The following is a 15,643-nucleotide window of genomic DNA, read 5'->3' on the forward strand; positions in this document are numbered from 1 at the left end:
ACTGGCCATGCTGTCTTCTGCCTGCCGTTGAGTATAATGGCAAAATTGTGATTTTGGATAGAATGCTTATTTCAAGTTTTTTTTTTTTTATTGTTTTCAGCCTAATCCCATTTGTGTGCCACTGCCCTATGCTTAAACAGCTAAAATTGGCTAAAAAAAAATTAAAGTTATTTATGTATTTTTTTGCAACTGTTTTCCATGCCAATGGCTATATTGTTTTCCTGATAATTTACACCCTTTATTTGGAGCTGTCATAGCTCCGTTTTGTAGTTTGCAGAAATGTACTCAGTTACTAACTGAATACATTTTTGCAGATTACACTCATCTTGCATGGCAGGCTGCCAGCTTCCTGGATTGCAGATTCACCTCATTTGCATGGTTTTTACCTGCAAATGGGGTAATTTGCATACAGGAGCTGTGTCCGTGTAGGAATAGTGCAGGTGCGCTCTTGCATGCCCCGGGAGCTTATTCCTGGATCGCACGGTGGCCATATTGCCTCCAGCAGCTCCTGCACTATTCCTGCATGCCGTGCAGAGCTTGCTGAATCCTGAGGATTATAGTATTTTAAAAGAATTTACAGAATTTACAGTACAATACAGTACAATATAACAAAATGAGAAACTACTAAATTGTGGGAAGTTACAGTATCAGAGAGAAAAACTGAGTAATTTACAAGATATATATATATATATATATATATATATATATATATATATATATATATATATATATATATATATATAGATATATACATACAAATACACACACATATATACACATACATACAGTGGATATAAAAAGTGTACTCACCTCTGTTAAAATGCCAGGTTTTTGTGATATAAAAAAATGAGACCACGATAAATCATTTCAAAACTTTTCCCACCTTTAATGTGACCTATAACCTGTACAATTCAATTTAAAACAAACAAATCTGTTAGAGGGAAAATATAAAAAATAAAAAACATACAATATGCTGGTTGCATAAGTGTGCACACCCTTAAACTAATATATTTGTTGAAGTACCTTTTGATTGAATTACAGAATTTAGTCTTCATGGGTAGGAGTCTATCAGCATGGCACATCTTGAGTTGGCAATATTTACCCGCTCTTCCTTGCAAAAGCACTCCAAATCCGTCATATTGTGAGGGTATCTGTTGTGCACAGCCCTCTTCAGGTCACACTACAGATTTTAGGTCTGGGCTCTGGCTGGACCATTCCAAAACTTTAATTTTCTTCTGGTGAAGCCATTCTTTTGTTGACTTGGATGTATGCCTGGGGTCATTGTCTTGTTGAAAGGTGAAATTCCTCTTGATCTTCATCTTTTTAGCAGACTCCTGAAGGTTTTGTGCCAAAAGTGACTGGTATTTGGAATTGTTCATAATTCCCTCCACCTTGACTAAAGCCCCAGTTCCAGGTGAAGAAAAGCAACCCCAAAGCATGATACTGCCACCACCATGCTTCACCATGGGGATGGTGTTCTTTTGGTGATGTGAAGTGTTTTTGCATCAAACATACCTTTTGGAATTGTATGCAAAAAGTTCAACCTTGGTCTCATCAGATCATAACACATTTTCCCACATGCATTTGGGAGACCTGATGTATTGTTTTGCAAATTTTAGCTGGGCCTGGATGTTTTTTTGTGTAAGAAAAGGCTTCCGTCTTACATCCCTACCCCATAGTCCAGACATATGGAGAATACAAGAGATTGTTGTCACATGCAGTACACAACCAGTACTTGCCAGAAATTCCTGCAGCTCCTTCAGTGTTGCAGTAGGTCTCTTGGCAGCCTCCCTGACCAGTTTTCATCTTGTCTTTTCATCAATTTTGGAGAGTCGTCCAGTTCTTTACAATGTCACTGTTGTCCCATATTTGTTCCACTTTTTGATGACTGTCTTCACTGTGTTCCATGGTATATCCAATGCTGTGGAAATGTTTTTGTACCCTTCTCATGACTGATACCTTTCAACAATGAGATCCCTTTGATGCTTTATAAGCTCTCTTTGAACCATGGCTTTTGTTGTATCAGACAACTGAGTAAATATCAAAAAAATCCTACTAGGACAGCTGAACTTTATTTGGGGTTAATGAGAGTCTCTTTAATTGATGGCAGGTATGTACCCAAAAAGATTGAATGCTGTAATTAAATCAAATTGTGCTTAAACAAGGTATTAGTTTAAGGGTGTGGATACTTATGCAACCAGCGTACTGTACATTTTTTACTTTTTATATTTTTTCCCCTAACAGATTTCTTTGTTTTTCAATTGAATTTTACAGGTTATAGGTCACATTAAAGGTGGGAAAAGTTTTGAAATGATTTATCGTGGTTCATTTTTTTATATCACAAAAACCTGGCATTTTAACAGGGGCGTGTACACTTTTTATATCCACTGTGTGTGTGTGTGTGTGTGTGTGTGTGTGTGTGTGTGTGTATATATATATATATATATATATATATATATATATATATATATAGATATATATATATATATATATATATATATACACACACACACACACTTTTTTCTTTTGTAAATATTGAAATAGCTTGAAAGTTATGAAAGGAAAAGATCACTAGAGGGGTAGTGTTAAGTTGAAAGAATTAATAAAGGAAAAGAAAAATCCCTAGTGGGGTAGTTTTAAAGCAGCGAGGGGTTAGAAGGTTAGAATGATGGTTAAGGTTAGTGAGATTTATAATAAGAACAGAGTTGTTTAAAGTAACCTATAGATCAAAAAGAGTTTCCTACTGGTTTTGATGGGTAAATATTGTGGTTACCTAGAGTAAGGCATAAGGAGATTAGGATGTTTATCTACTTGGATAGATGCAGGGGCAGATTTTAGTATTTAGTAGGTAGTTATTTAGGGTGAGTTTAAATTTATTGAAGCAGCTAATGGTCTTTATACTGGCTGGAAGTGAGTTCCATAGTTTAACGACAGTGTATGAGTAAAGGCAGTGTCCGGCTCTTTTGTTTGGTACATGAACAGTTATGAGTTGTTTATTTTCAGGGAGAAGGGTTCTGGTGGGGCTATACTGTATTAAAATGTTCTTAAAGGTAGAGCAGTTGTTTGGATTGTAGACAATTTTATGTGCTATGGACAGAGGTTAAGATGATATGCAAATCCCAGCTAGTTTAATTCTTTTAAGGCTTGGCAGTGATGTGAGCAGTATGAGCTACCTGTGGCAAATTTGGCGATTTTATGGTAGGAGGACTGGAGCTTATTTCGTAGAGATGAGTGCAGGTTAGTGAAAATGGGGGCATCATATAATAGGGAAAGTAGTAAGTAAGTGTTGACAAGAGCTTTTTTGGTGGTGCTGTCCATGAAATGTTTATGTCTGTATAGGCTTCCTAATTTGCAGTGTTTTTTTTTAATGGTATTACCAATGTAGTGTTCAAATGTAAGTTTTTTGTCAATGGCAATACCTACTAGTTTAGCATGGGATACAACTTTAATTTCTGTACTGCTTTGGGAGAAAACATGAAAGTGAAAGTCAGGTGAGAGGGGTTTTGCTGCAAAGAGTAGAAGCTTTGTTTTTGGCATTAAGGAGTAGTTGTGATTCAGTTAACCAGGCTTCGACTGTGGTGAAAATATCTTGGGTTATGTGTTGGAGGTGTTGGAGGTTATTTGAGGAGGAGATGATGGTAGTATCATCTGCATATTGGATAATAGAGCTAAGAGGAGAAGCAGTGTGTAGGTTGTTGGTAAATATGTTCAAGAGTAAAGGTCCAAGTGTGGATCCTTGTGGTACTCCAGTTTAGTTGCTTTGATATTCTGATAGGGTATTTTGCCATTTTATGCATTGCTGCCTGTTGGTGAGGTAGCTATTAAGACGTTTGGTTGGTGGGTGAGGTTCAGCCATTATTAGAAAGGTGTTGTAGAAGTTTTTTGTGTGATACTGTATCAAAAGCCTTTGACAGGTCTAGTAGTAGTACAGAAGTAATATTACCTGAGTTGATGTATCTCTGTACAGTATGCATGAAGGAGACAAGTGCATTACTTATGCTGTGTGAGGGGTGAAATCCATGTTGGGTGAGGGTGAGTAGGTTGTTGTGTGTGAGATGGTGAAGTAATTGTTTATGAATGCACTTTTCAAAAGTTTGGATAGTGGGGAGAGGATAGAGATTGGACGATATTTAGAGGGTTCATTGGAGTTACTTACTTCATGAAGTGGGGTGATGATGGATTTTTTCCAGTGGTTGGGGACATAGAATTCTTAATTGAATGGTTGATCAGAATGCTAACAGGGTATGCTATGGCCTCGGCAGCAGGTTTTAAGTATTCTAGTGGGAGGTCATCTGAGGAAAAAGACCATGGTTTTAATTTTCTGAAGGGCCTCTGAATTTCTGTGGTTTGTATTGGTTATAGTGAGAAGAGGCTAGATGGTGTAAACTGCTTTGGTGAAGGGGAGAATAATTGCCTATGTGGAGAGGAAAGGATCTTTCTAAGTGATGACTGCATTTGTGGGGTAGAGGAGGAGGGGAAAGGAATTTGATAAGGTGAGGGTAGAAGGAGAGGAGTCTGTTATTAATTGTGTATGCTGTTTATAAAATGTGAATTGAGCATAGTGGCTATTTGTGATGGTGTTTTTTCTGGGCCTGGTGATGAGTTTTGTTTGGTGCTAGGGGTAAGGAGATTAGTGATGCTTTTCCAGAATTGTTTTGGGTTGTTTCTATGATTACTGAGTTGGTTAGAGAAATAGTTTCTCTTATCAGTACATACTAGCTTTTTAGCTTTGTTGCATAACTGTTTGCGTCTAAGTAGGTTACATTCATTTTTGTTTTTATGCCATTCTTTCCAGGCCTTGTCCCTGTTTTGTAGGAGTTGTTTTGTAGTTTAGTTTAGTGCTGTTTGTTAGCCAGGGAGCGTGGTTTGATTTTGCTCCTTTAGTTCAAGAAGGAGCTAGGTTATTGAGTGTGTCTAGGAATATCTTATTAAAATAGTATAAGGCATCATCCAATGGGAGAGTTTTTAGTGGACGCCAAACTGAGAGTTTCAGAATGTCGATAAATTCTTGTTGATCAAAATGTTTTAGGTTTTTGGTGGCTTTATAGTTATGAGATTTGGATATATGTGGAGTGGATCTATAAGTGAAAACAGGTAAGTGGTTGTTGAGCATATTGGATAGGGTCTTTAGATTTGAGTATTTAAGTGAATTTGAAACTAAGATCAAGTCAAGGGTGGCTCCTGGTGTATTGCTGTTGAGCATTCTGGTAGGGTTGGTGAAAAGTTGGGAGAACTTGTTAAGGTTTATGCTGTTTGTTGGGGAATCAGTTAGTAAGTCTTGCCAATTGATGTTTACATCTCCCATAATAATTGTTTTCTTGCAAATATTTTCTGTCATCCAGGCAATGATGTCCTCAAGGATTTAAATATTTTGGTGGGATATACAGACTAACTATGCATAGCTGTTTAGATCTGTTAATTTGTAGGGTTCCTATTAGGATTTCAGCATTTAAAAATTATGGGAGTGTTTTCTGGAAGGGTAGTATTGTGAGACAGTCAGCATAGATTAGGGATACCCCACCTCCTTTTTTGTTAGTTCTATCTTTCTGTAGGGTGTTATAACCCAGGGGTGTTATTTCAGTATCTTGGATTTTGGTTTTAGCCAGGTTTCAGTGACTGCTAGGGTGTCAGGGGTGTTTTATGTTAGCCAAGCATGGTAATCTGTAATTTTGTTACAGACAGGGGTGGCTCGTGCTATCGGTCTGCCGGAATGCAGCCCCCCCACCTAGAAATAAAAAGAAATAAAAACATTAAACATAAACTTTAAAAATATAATATATAATATTTTTCTATTTTCACGGAGTACCAGCTGCTGCGCATGCGCGAACACACTGCCCTGCCCCGCAGATGCCCAGGAATCTCTGCGAACTCTGACTGCTGCTCAGGCAGTCCAGATGCAGAGAAGGTATTTTCTGCCCTGCAGATGCCCAAGATGCCGTGCACAGAAGAGAGGAGCTCCGGACTGCTTGAGCCGCAGACAGGACCAATCGGGAGAGAAATAAGCAGGGATTCGAGTGCAGGACCAATCAGGAGTGAGGTAAGTTCTCCTGCAGGGAAGCATTACGTTGAGCGTGGGTTTGTTGTGAGTAGAATGGAGTTGGAATAGTGCTACAAGACGGATTACAGCTTTCCGGACCCTTTGCTGAGAGAATGGAGTGCTTGGTGTGTGAGACGGATTACAGCTTTGAATGGAGTACTTTCCGGACCCAGGTAAGGTGTGTGTGTGTGTGTGTGTGTGTGTGTGTGTGTGTGTGTGTGTGTGTGTGTGTGTGTGTGTGTGTGTGTGTGTGTGGTTATAACAATTAGGCAGCTGAAGTTAATATCACGTTACGGACCGTATGTACCAGTAGCGACTCTTTAAGAATGGCTATTTCCTGCAATAATAATATCAAGAGGCTCTCCCAAGGATTATTTTTTAAAAGTGGATCTGTTTTCTTCTCAGGTATTGTCTCCTTTATGGTTTATGTGCAATATGTTTGGGCAATTTAGGTTGCAGCACATTTTAAGGGGTCATGCTAGATCCACTTTACAATTTGTACTCTGGAATGAGTTGAAACTTTGCACCAACATCCGAGGTGCACTTTTCTGTAATGTTTTTGCCCCCCTTCCCCTACTGCAGTATTATACTGTATTATCCATATACATTACCAGAACTCACTTTGTGGGCTTAGCATCCTTTGCCTTCCCTCAGAATTTGCACAATTTTAAGGGTTGCTTTGGCAAGTACACAAATAGCGTTACACCTGGTCATCACCCAGGAGAGTATTGGCCAATTGAATGCTACAAAAACATTACCAAATTGCACATTGTTGTACTATTTTGTAGAATATGTGTTGTAACGTTCATTGTATATACTACAGAGTATCTATCTGAAACACTTTTATTTAATGAGGCGTGTGCGATTTCAGTTTTTCAGCAGTGGGTTTTAATACTGATAATAATGAAACAAGAAGTAATTTGTGACTGAAGGTGCAGTCTGTCCTGCAGTCTCAGTAACAGTGTATCGAACCTACAGCTTTCAGCCTCAGATCATATCCACCTTAGGATGTATTTAACCTTTAGAAATATAACTCTTTGCATATATGTATGAGAACATTGTTGGGGGGTTATTTTGGAAAAAGTTTGAAAATCGTTAACAACCGTATTTTAAACATAGTGCAAGAAGCAGACGGTAAGCTGCTGGAAAATAGCATATTTAATGGAATATTTATTTAATATTTTAGCCTGGTAAACCAAATGAACACAATAACGCACGGCCTCAGAGCAAGAATTCTGGACAATACAAGAATAACGGAGGGACTAAGTAATTGCCCCAAATCATGGACATGTTTTAAACATTGCTCTTATAAACATTAAAGTTGCTAGAATGACAGGTTTTGCTGTATCGTGTATCTCCCTTAAGGATCCAAAGTTATGAAATTAATGTCTGTCATTTTTCAGTGATTTCAGCTCTCTGTGATTTGACAGAAAAACATATTTTTGAGAAACAGATCAAAAATGAGGCAGCAATATAGACATTCTGTGAAAATCTGGACAGTTTAGAGGTACCCCATATTTTGACTCGGCTTAGTACATTTTTTTTTATTTTCTGTTACATTATTGGGGGATTACAGTTAGTCAATAGTGACGCACCAAGAGTTTCAGGCTTCATGGTGTTAAAAATGCATGTTAATGCAAAACATGCTCTGGCAATTTTTAAGGTGAGTTGGAATATTAGCATACTTATTCAGTTAGGATAGTACATGTAGTTTGGATGATGCTGTGCAAATATGGAAGCGTATTTAAGACAGAGCAAAGCATTGGAGGTGCACATCCTCCTAAGTACGTAGCTTGCTGTCCTGTAATTTTAATAAGAGATCGTGCATCGATCTAGCTCTAGCATCGATCTAGCAAGGAGAGTTCTAATGCAAAATTTAGGTCGACTGCCAAGAGCATTACAGTCTGAGATTACTGAGGGAAAGATGAAGCGGTGGAAGGGTTAAAGAGAAATGAGGAGTTTGCGAGATGAGAGGGATTTATAAACAGGGTTGTTCTTTCTGCCCGACAATCGTTTTGTTTTTGATTAGTTTGGCCTAGAATTGTCTAGTCATGCCTTTTATCAGTTGGTACTGCGGTCTGATTTGTGTTTGTTTCTTAGCCACCTTTCTTACAAAGTTTCTCAGATTTAAATACATTTACTTATTAGCAGATTAATTAGTACTTTTCAAAGTTATCCAGGCAAAGTCCATCTGTTTAAGTGGAAGGTGTTGGTGCTGATTTATTGGGGAAAGGCTGTTTTGAACAGATAGAGGTGTTCAGATGAAATACTGTAAGCAGTGTTAGCAATGTTGATACTGTGATAAGTGAGACATGTCTATTCAAGCAAGATGTTTATATACTCTGATCTCCATTATAGCTGGAAATGGATGACCATTTGTTTTACTTGGTGGTGGTTTACTGTTACCTGAGGACAAACATGGAAGGATAGGCCAGTGGTCACTAAGTGCACTCACTGAGTATGCTTGGTTATACTGTTAGTGATTTAAATCTTTCTGGAAAGTTGGTCAATATAATGTGAAACAGAGATGTCGTGGAATTTTTTATTGAATGTCTTCTGTATATTTTAGTTCTATATATGTCTACTAATGATGAAGATTGTGTAAATTTTATATGGCGTTGACCTATCAAAAATAATTTCACTTCTCCTACCGCAATAAAGTTACACTGACATTTCCATTTATATCAGTTAGAAAAAAGTCAGTGGAGATAGTTCAGGATTGTCAGGGTATGGATGTTAAGATAGAGTTTTAAATATTAGCTTTGTTTCCTCAGATTGGAAGATTTACCAGTTATGTTCAGCAACCAGTGATTAAGAGGGCAGTTAGTAAATGTTTGAAATAGGACCAGTGAGTGAAAGGCAAGACTGGCTAATCAACATTATTTCCCTGTAATGCCCACTTTGTCAGGCATTGTTGGCTGAATGTGTATATTGTATCCATCCCTGTTTTCTTCAACCTTCTATTAATCTGTATTTCACACTTTACCAGGTCTGTCTCTAGAAGTGGCCACAGCACGTCAACTGTGCTTCACAAATGTTTGAGTCAGCTGTTCTCAGTAAGCACCGGTTGATGCACATGCTGTTGATCTTTGCCACTACAAATTTACACTATATTACATGATTAAACTTTGCAGTATTTATTTCTCTGTTTTATGTAGGGTGATCCTCCAAGCATGTATGTTTTTTCAATTAAATTCTCAGTTTGTAAAATTCTGATGCATTGGGTATTTTCTCTCTTTCAGGTTTTTGTCAAAAGTTTAAATTTGATTGTCAGATTTTGTCTGAAGGAGTAACTATTGAGCACAGCTATGAAACAGCTGTAATTTTATCTTTGTACTGCTAGTGTCATTTTTCAAACTGTTCTTGACAATGGTTGCACTTTCCAACTGGAACTTCATTAATCACAGAGAGGTTTGATGCAAATACTCTTCCTATTTCTGATGGAAAACCCTTCTACCTTTAATCTTAAGTTATAATCATTACACATAACAAGAAAGCTAGGAGGTTTAATTAAGGTTCAGGTTCATCTTGGAGGATGAGAAGGTGCCACTGTGTTTTACATGTAAAGGATCTTTTCCCAGAGATGAGATAATCATTTTGGAAGAAAACATGGAGGGTTTACAATTAATAAATAACAAATAATCAGAGTTATAGATTACTTTTATTTCAGAAATGCATGTAGAATTTTTTTAATTTTGTCAGTTGCTCAGGTTAGCAGTACTAATATTAAAAAAATGTCCCTTATTTGACAGGTTCCCAGCTGTATTGTGTGGCGATTTTATATTTTTGCATCACATTTTTGGTCCGTTTTTCATAAAATTGTTTTTTTTGGGAAATTAGTGGCAAATCATTAAAGACTGAAGTTAGTAAATAATGACAGACATTTGAGTTTCAGATTTCATACCTTTCAGAAAATTCATACTAATGCAAGATCTACTATTGTATTATCTTTCTAAGCTTATAAGAGCAATATTTAAAAATTGTCCTTATTTTTGGGCCTTTGTCCCACTTCTATGTATGGTGTCCCACTTCTATGTATGGCTTTGTTCAGATTTCTTGCGCTGAGGTTGAGAGTTATGACAAATGTGTCAGGGCCATCACAGTCAGCCAGAGACATTTCAAGTTGTGACATACTTGTTGCACCCCGCTCTCCCATGTAGTGACTCTGGATGTGTCCAAGCACGGCAAGGAGTAGTTACGCAGTGTAAATGTGCAGAGTATTCCCCCATCCAAGGTAGACACAAGTACTACAGTAGCTTTTCATCTGTCCTTGATTTTGCAGAATGTTCTGGTTTCTGTCATATTTTTATACTATTGATTTATGATTATTATTATTCAGAAAGTGCCTGTTGCTCTGTGTTTAAGTAGCAATGCTTTAATGGCCATCAGTTAAGCTTGTCTGAGATGGTAAGATGCAAGTCAGCTTTAATAAGCATACTGTTAAAGAACTGCCAACAATGAAAGCTTTTCTGTTGTTGCCATGCAGAGAATACTTAACTTGCATAACTAGATAACGTATAAGTATTGGGTATTGAAATGCATATGACAGTATTTGTAATAAAGGACAGGATTACATTATTTTAAGAAGCTCATTACATTTGTTGGAGACTTGAAGTCATCTTTGCAGGCTTTACCTATAAACTAAACAGAATGCCAATCTATCATGTGTGGTCCATAATTTGTGCAGTAATCCTTTAAGCAATGTATCTTGAGCTTGTTTCTTGTTTGCTTTTCATTTTTTACTTTGATCATGTTTTCCCCATGAAACAAGTAGATAGTTGTTGTCAGGCAGCAGGTCTTTTTTGGATAACAAACATTTTTACAAGTGGGGGTATCACAGAGATTGCTACTTTCAGCATGTTACTTGTTACTTTAATAAAGCTGAATATAAATTATAATTAGAACTGCAGTGCAAGAAGAAGTGGTTTGAGTTGAGTGCTGCTTGTTTTTCTTGTACTTGATTTTGACTGGCATTCCAGTAATGTATTTAAAAAGTAATTTATTTTTTCATGCCTCACAACTTTTTTGTTTCCATCTAGATAGTAAGTAGGCTGCCATGCAGCCAATGGATTGAAATATTTTTTCTACAATTCATTTTGTCTTGATTGGACTCTCATAATGATGGTTTGGCACCCAGACTAGCCTATTTAATTAAAGTTACAGTTTTTGTGGTTTTGAGCATAGCTCCTCCCCTTTCTAGTTGGCTGCACCCCTTCCCATTGACCCCACCCATTCAGCTGTCTCCTGCAGCCCCCCTTTGATTTGAAGTCACCAGCCGCCACTGGTTACAGACACTATGAATGTTTAAGGTTGCTAAGAGTAGATCTTTAGAAAATGGAGTATGGTTGAGTATAGTTATGCCTAAGGGTCCTGGGTTGATGTGGATGTCACCACATAGATATATTCTGTTTTGGTTGTTAAGGGGTTGTTTGGAAGAAATCTTTTTGTTATAGGTTGCTAAGCAGTGATAGGTGTTTTTATTTATGGTGGTATAGGGCAACATTTTTAGTTTTGATAGATGAATAAAATGGTATTTGAGTAGGCTGTGTGATATATTATGGAAGCTGTCTAATGGTTTGTCACTGCATAGGGGAGAAGTTGTAGAAGTACTAGCTGTGGGGTGAAGTGTAGATTTGGGGGAGGTAATAAGAATTAGTAGGCTAAGGGCAAAAATTAGAAACAGATTGGGGAGAGTGGAGTGTGTAGTGTGTGCCATACTTGTAAATTGAATTTAGGAAGGTGGAGTGTAGAAGGTACTGTTATGGTGGAGATAGGGGAGGAGAGGGGAGGAAGTTATTGAGGAAGGAGAGGGTACAGTCAGAAGTGGATTGTGTGAGCAGATAAAAGTTGATTGGAGGGGGTGGAGTTACTGCTAAGTATAAATCTGGGGGGTGTAGGGGTGGGTGGTAAATGAGGTAGAGTAGGGGAACAGAGTGAGCCCAAAGTGTAAACAGAGCGGGCAGAGCCAGCCCAACAGCCGCTAAGAAAAAAATATCAGTGAGACTTGAAACTGAAACTGTGGAAATGTAAGTAAGTGAGAGCTGTGGCTGCTGGTTTTTGGGAGTGCTTTTGTTCTTGCAGCAGTATAAGTAGTATAAGCTGTTGTAATAAAGAATGAGGTATTAGACCACAATGTACAGCATACCTTGAATGCAAGAACTTACATGAGGATGGTTACACACCAGGAGAGACAAACAGCTGTTGTGGGATTTGAAAAAAAAGGAAACAAAATGGCACCCAGGGTTTATAATACCTCAGACTATCCAATACAGGACAAGAGCTGGAGGGAGCAGGGGTAAAGACTACAGGGATGAAAATGGATAGCCAATGGGTATTTGAACTCTGCAGACACTGTGAAATGCAAGAGGATTAGAAACCAATCAGTGAACCTTAAGAAAAGGTATGCTACTTTGCACAGTCACTCTACGTTATATTGTTAAAGTTAGGCAGGTGTAGACATTATCTAATTTTACCCTGAAATTCTTAAAAGTATATAAAATTAAAGCTTGTTATGGGGTTGGAGACCTGCTTAACCCAATGAGTGGCTTAGATTAATTATTTTTTAGTCTCTTTAGTTACAAGACAGTGCCCATGGGTGCCCAGTGCAAGAGTGAGATTTTTGAGGTTTCCACTGCTTGTCATGGGGGATGGAGACCCACTTGACCTGATTGATAGCTTGGATTAACGAGGGCAAATTTACACCATGGGAGACAAACAGCAGCTGTGGGATTTTAAACAAAAAGTGATGATTCTTACTCTTATAAGTATACAAATTAAAACCGCTGTTACAAATGTATAATTCATTTTAAGAATACACACATGACACTAGATATGTTTACTAATATGTTTTTTATTTATGACTGTTTTAGTGGATATTACTTGACAGAGCTATACTCTTCTGAAATATGCATGTGTTAGACAGATTCATAAGTGTTATACTGTACATATCACTTTCGTAAAATCTGTTACATTCTACTTATTACTCCTGTGGCAAAGAGTGAGTCTTTACTGTGTCTAAGAAGGCCCAAATCTGATTAGTGAACATGAGACTTGGAGAAGCTTGGTAAGAGGATTTGAATGAGCAAAGCATAGCTGAAATATAGATAACTCCTTAATGTTAATACTTGACACAGTTTTAAAATATTCAAAGTTATTCAAAGTTATAATGGTTTTGTACAAGAACTTGGTGCTATGAGGAAATATTACAAATTGTTCTTAAACATATTAAAATGGCATTTAACACGAAATATTTATTCATGAAAGAAATGTTTTGAGTTGAGTTCAATGACTTATAAAAATTAAGAATGTTTGACTGCAGAGTCAATAACTAAAATAATCTAAAGTGAGATATCAGAGCTTTACACTAAATCAAGAGTGTCAGATCTCTGGGCATTAATTTTCTATGTAACATAGTAATTATATATATATATATATATATATATATATATATATATATATATATATGTGTGTGTGTGTGTGTGTGTGTGTGTGTGTGTGTGTGTAAATCTATGTAAATATTAGTAGTTAGATGAGTTACATCAATGCACATCAAAGAGTTTAAGAGGGAAGAAACAAGCTTCACAAATGAAATGCCTAATTGATATAATGCAAAGTCATGGATTTTTATCTATATGGTTGAACAAAGTTGCATCTCAAGTTCAAATATTAAGACATACATTGGGTCACACTGTATGGACAATATAAAAATTATATCTTGAGACTGATCACTTATTATTTGATGCTTGAAACATACACACATATATTGTTATTCTTGATAATTCTCATATTGTATTTATTTAGATGTGTGATACAGTTACTATTTCATTTTCAATGATATTTTTAGAAAAATAAAAGTAAGTGTCTATACTCAATAGATCACATAAGTGATACAGTATAATAAAGATTCACTACAAAAAAGTACATTAGGATTCCAAATTGAAATACAATATAAAACATATAGTAAGTTTCATTATAACATTAAGGTGTGACATTATAGCAAATAAAACATTTATTTATATATTTAGAAATAGCAGAGAAGGACCTGGATTTTTTCTTTTTGGATAGAGTAGATAGGTTAGTTAGTTTGGATGGTTTCACCATTCAGACTAGGAGTATTAGACTCCATGATGGGAAAGAGAGATAAAAGAAGTTCTTGTTTAGATTTTAGTATTGCTTATTGATTTTTAATGGTGTCTACAATTGTTGTTAACAATTATGTATTTAATATTACTAACATATATAGGTTTATAATAATTAATAAGCAGAATGAGCAATATAGCAATGGCATAACTAAATCAAAACACCTAGAAGTTAAAAATATATTTACTGTTTTATTGCTCATAGAGGGTACATGACACAGTTAAAGTGTATATCCATTAATATTAATGGTCACAATAATGGTTGCAAACAAAGTAATTTAAATAAATGTTTAAATTTATATGTATCACGTGTCATTTTTACCACAAGAAACACATCTATTATAAGAATATATAAACAGACTTAACAGAAAATATTTTACAATCATAAGTAGTTCTCAGTATAATCAGGAAAAAGATAGGGGAAGCAATCTTATGCAGAAATTCATTACCAATGTCTAATATAATAAGCACATATAATGATGATAAAGGTATGTCCTGTTCAGCAATAATTGAAATTAATGGAAATCTATATACCTTTATTAACATTTACTTGATACTGGGTATTGATATTAAAACAGTTAAGCAACAATTAGAAAGGAGAATACAACTCTTGAAAGTCAGTATCATTTTAGTGGGAGCCTTTAAGTGTATACTAAGTGATGAGGATTCCAATACTATTACAAAATGGGGAATACCAGCTTCAGCTAAGGAATTAAAAAACTTCACAGAATCAATTAATCAATTCAGATCAGGCATATTAATGAATTTTCAGATCCAAGCTATCTTTTTTATATTCATTTTCACATAGACATAGAAAACAGTCAAGAATAGATAGAGTATATATTTCCAACAATGTAATATCTAAATTGAGTACAGTAAAGACAACACCATCACTTTTGAACTTGCATTAAATAATAATAATAAAAAATTACTATAAAAAAGATACTAACATACATAACCAATTTAAATGATTTTAAAGAATTTTATAAGGAGATTCAAACATTCATAGATATTAATTACACAGAGGATATATCTAAGATTTATGTATGATATGCCTTAAAAGCATATTTAAATGGCAAAATACAAAATTGGTGTGCCCTTAAGAAAAAAACAATTGGATAAAGACTTGATACTAATAATAAAAATGATAAATTAAAACAGAATAGTCAAACAGGAAAAGATGATATGATATAAGAAACTGATAAGTTAAAAAAATGTAAAGATCTTAAATCATAAAACTATGATAAATTTGGAGAAGATTAATCAACTATTCTGTGAATTGAAAACGTATGCATAAATTAGCCCCAGAACTAAAATGATTAATAAATCTAATTATATTAAAGAAATGTATTCACAAGAAAGTAAGAAACAGGCAACTGATGTAGATGAATTATTAAAAATATGTAGAAATAATTTTAATAAAGTTAATTGAGAAAATGTAACAATGGATTCTCCAGAGATAATTAAA

The sequence above is a fragment of the Protopterus annectens genome, chromosome 3.part0 (assembly GCF_019279795.1).
Source record: "Protopterus annectens isolate FY-2018-M chromosome 3.part0, PAN1.0, whole genome shotgun sequence".
NCBI classification, from domain to species: domain Eukaryota; kingdom Metazoa; phylum Chordata; order Ceratodontiformes; family Protopteridae; genus Protopterus; species Protopterus annectens.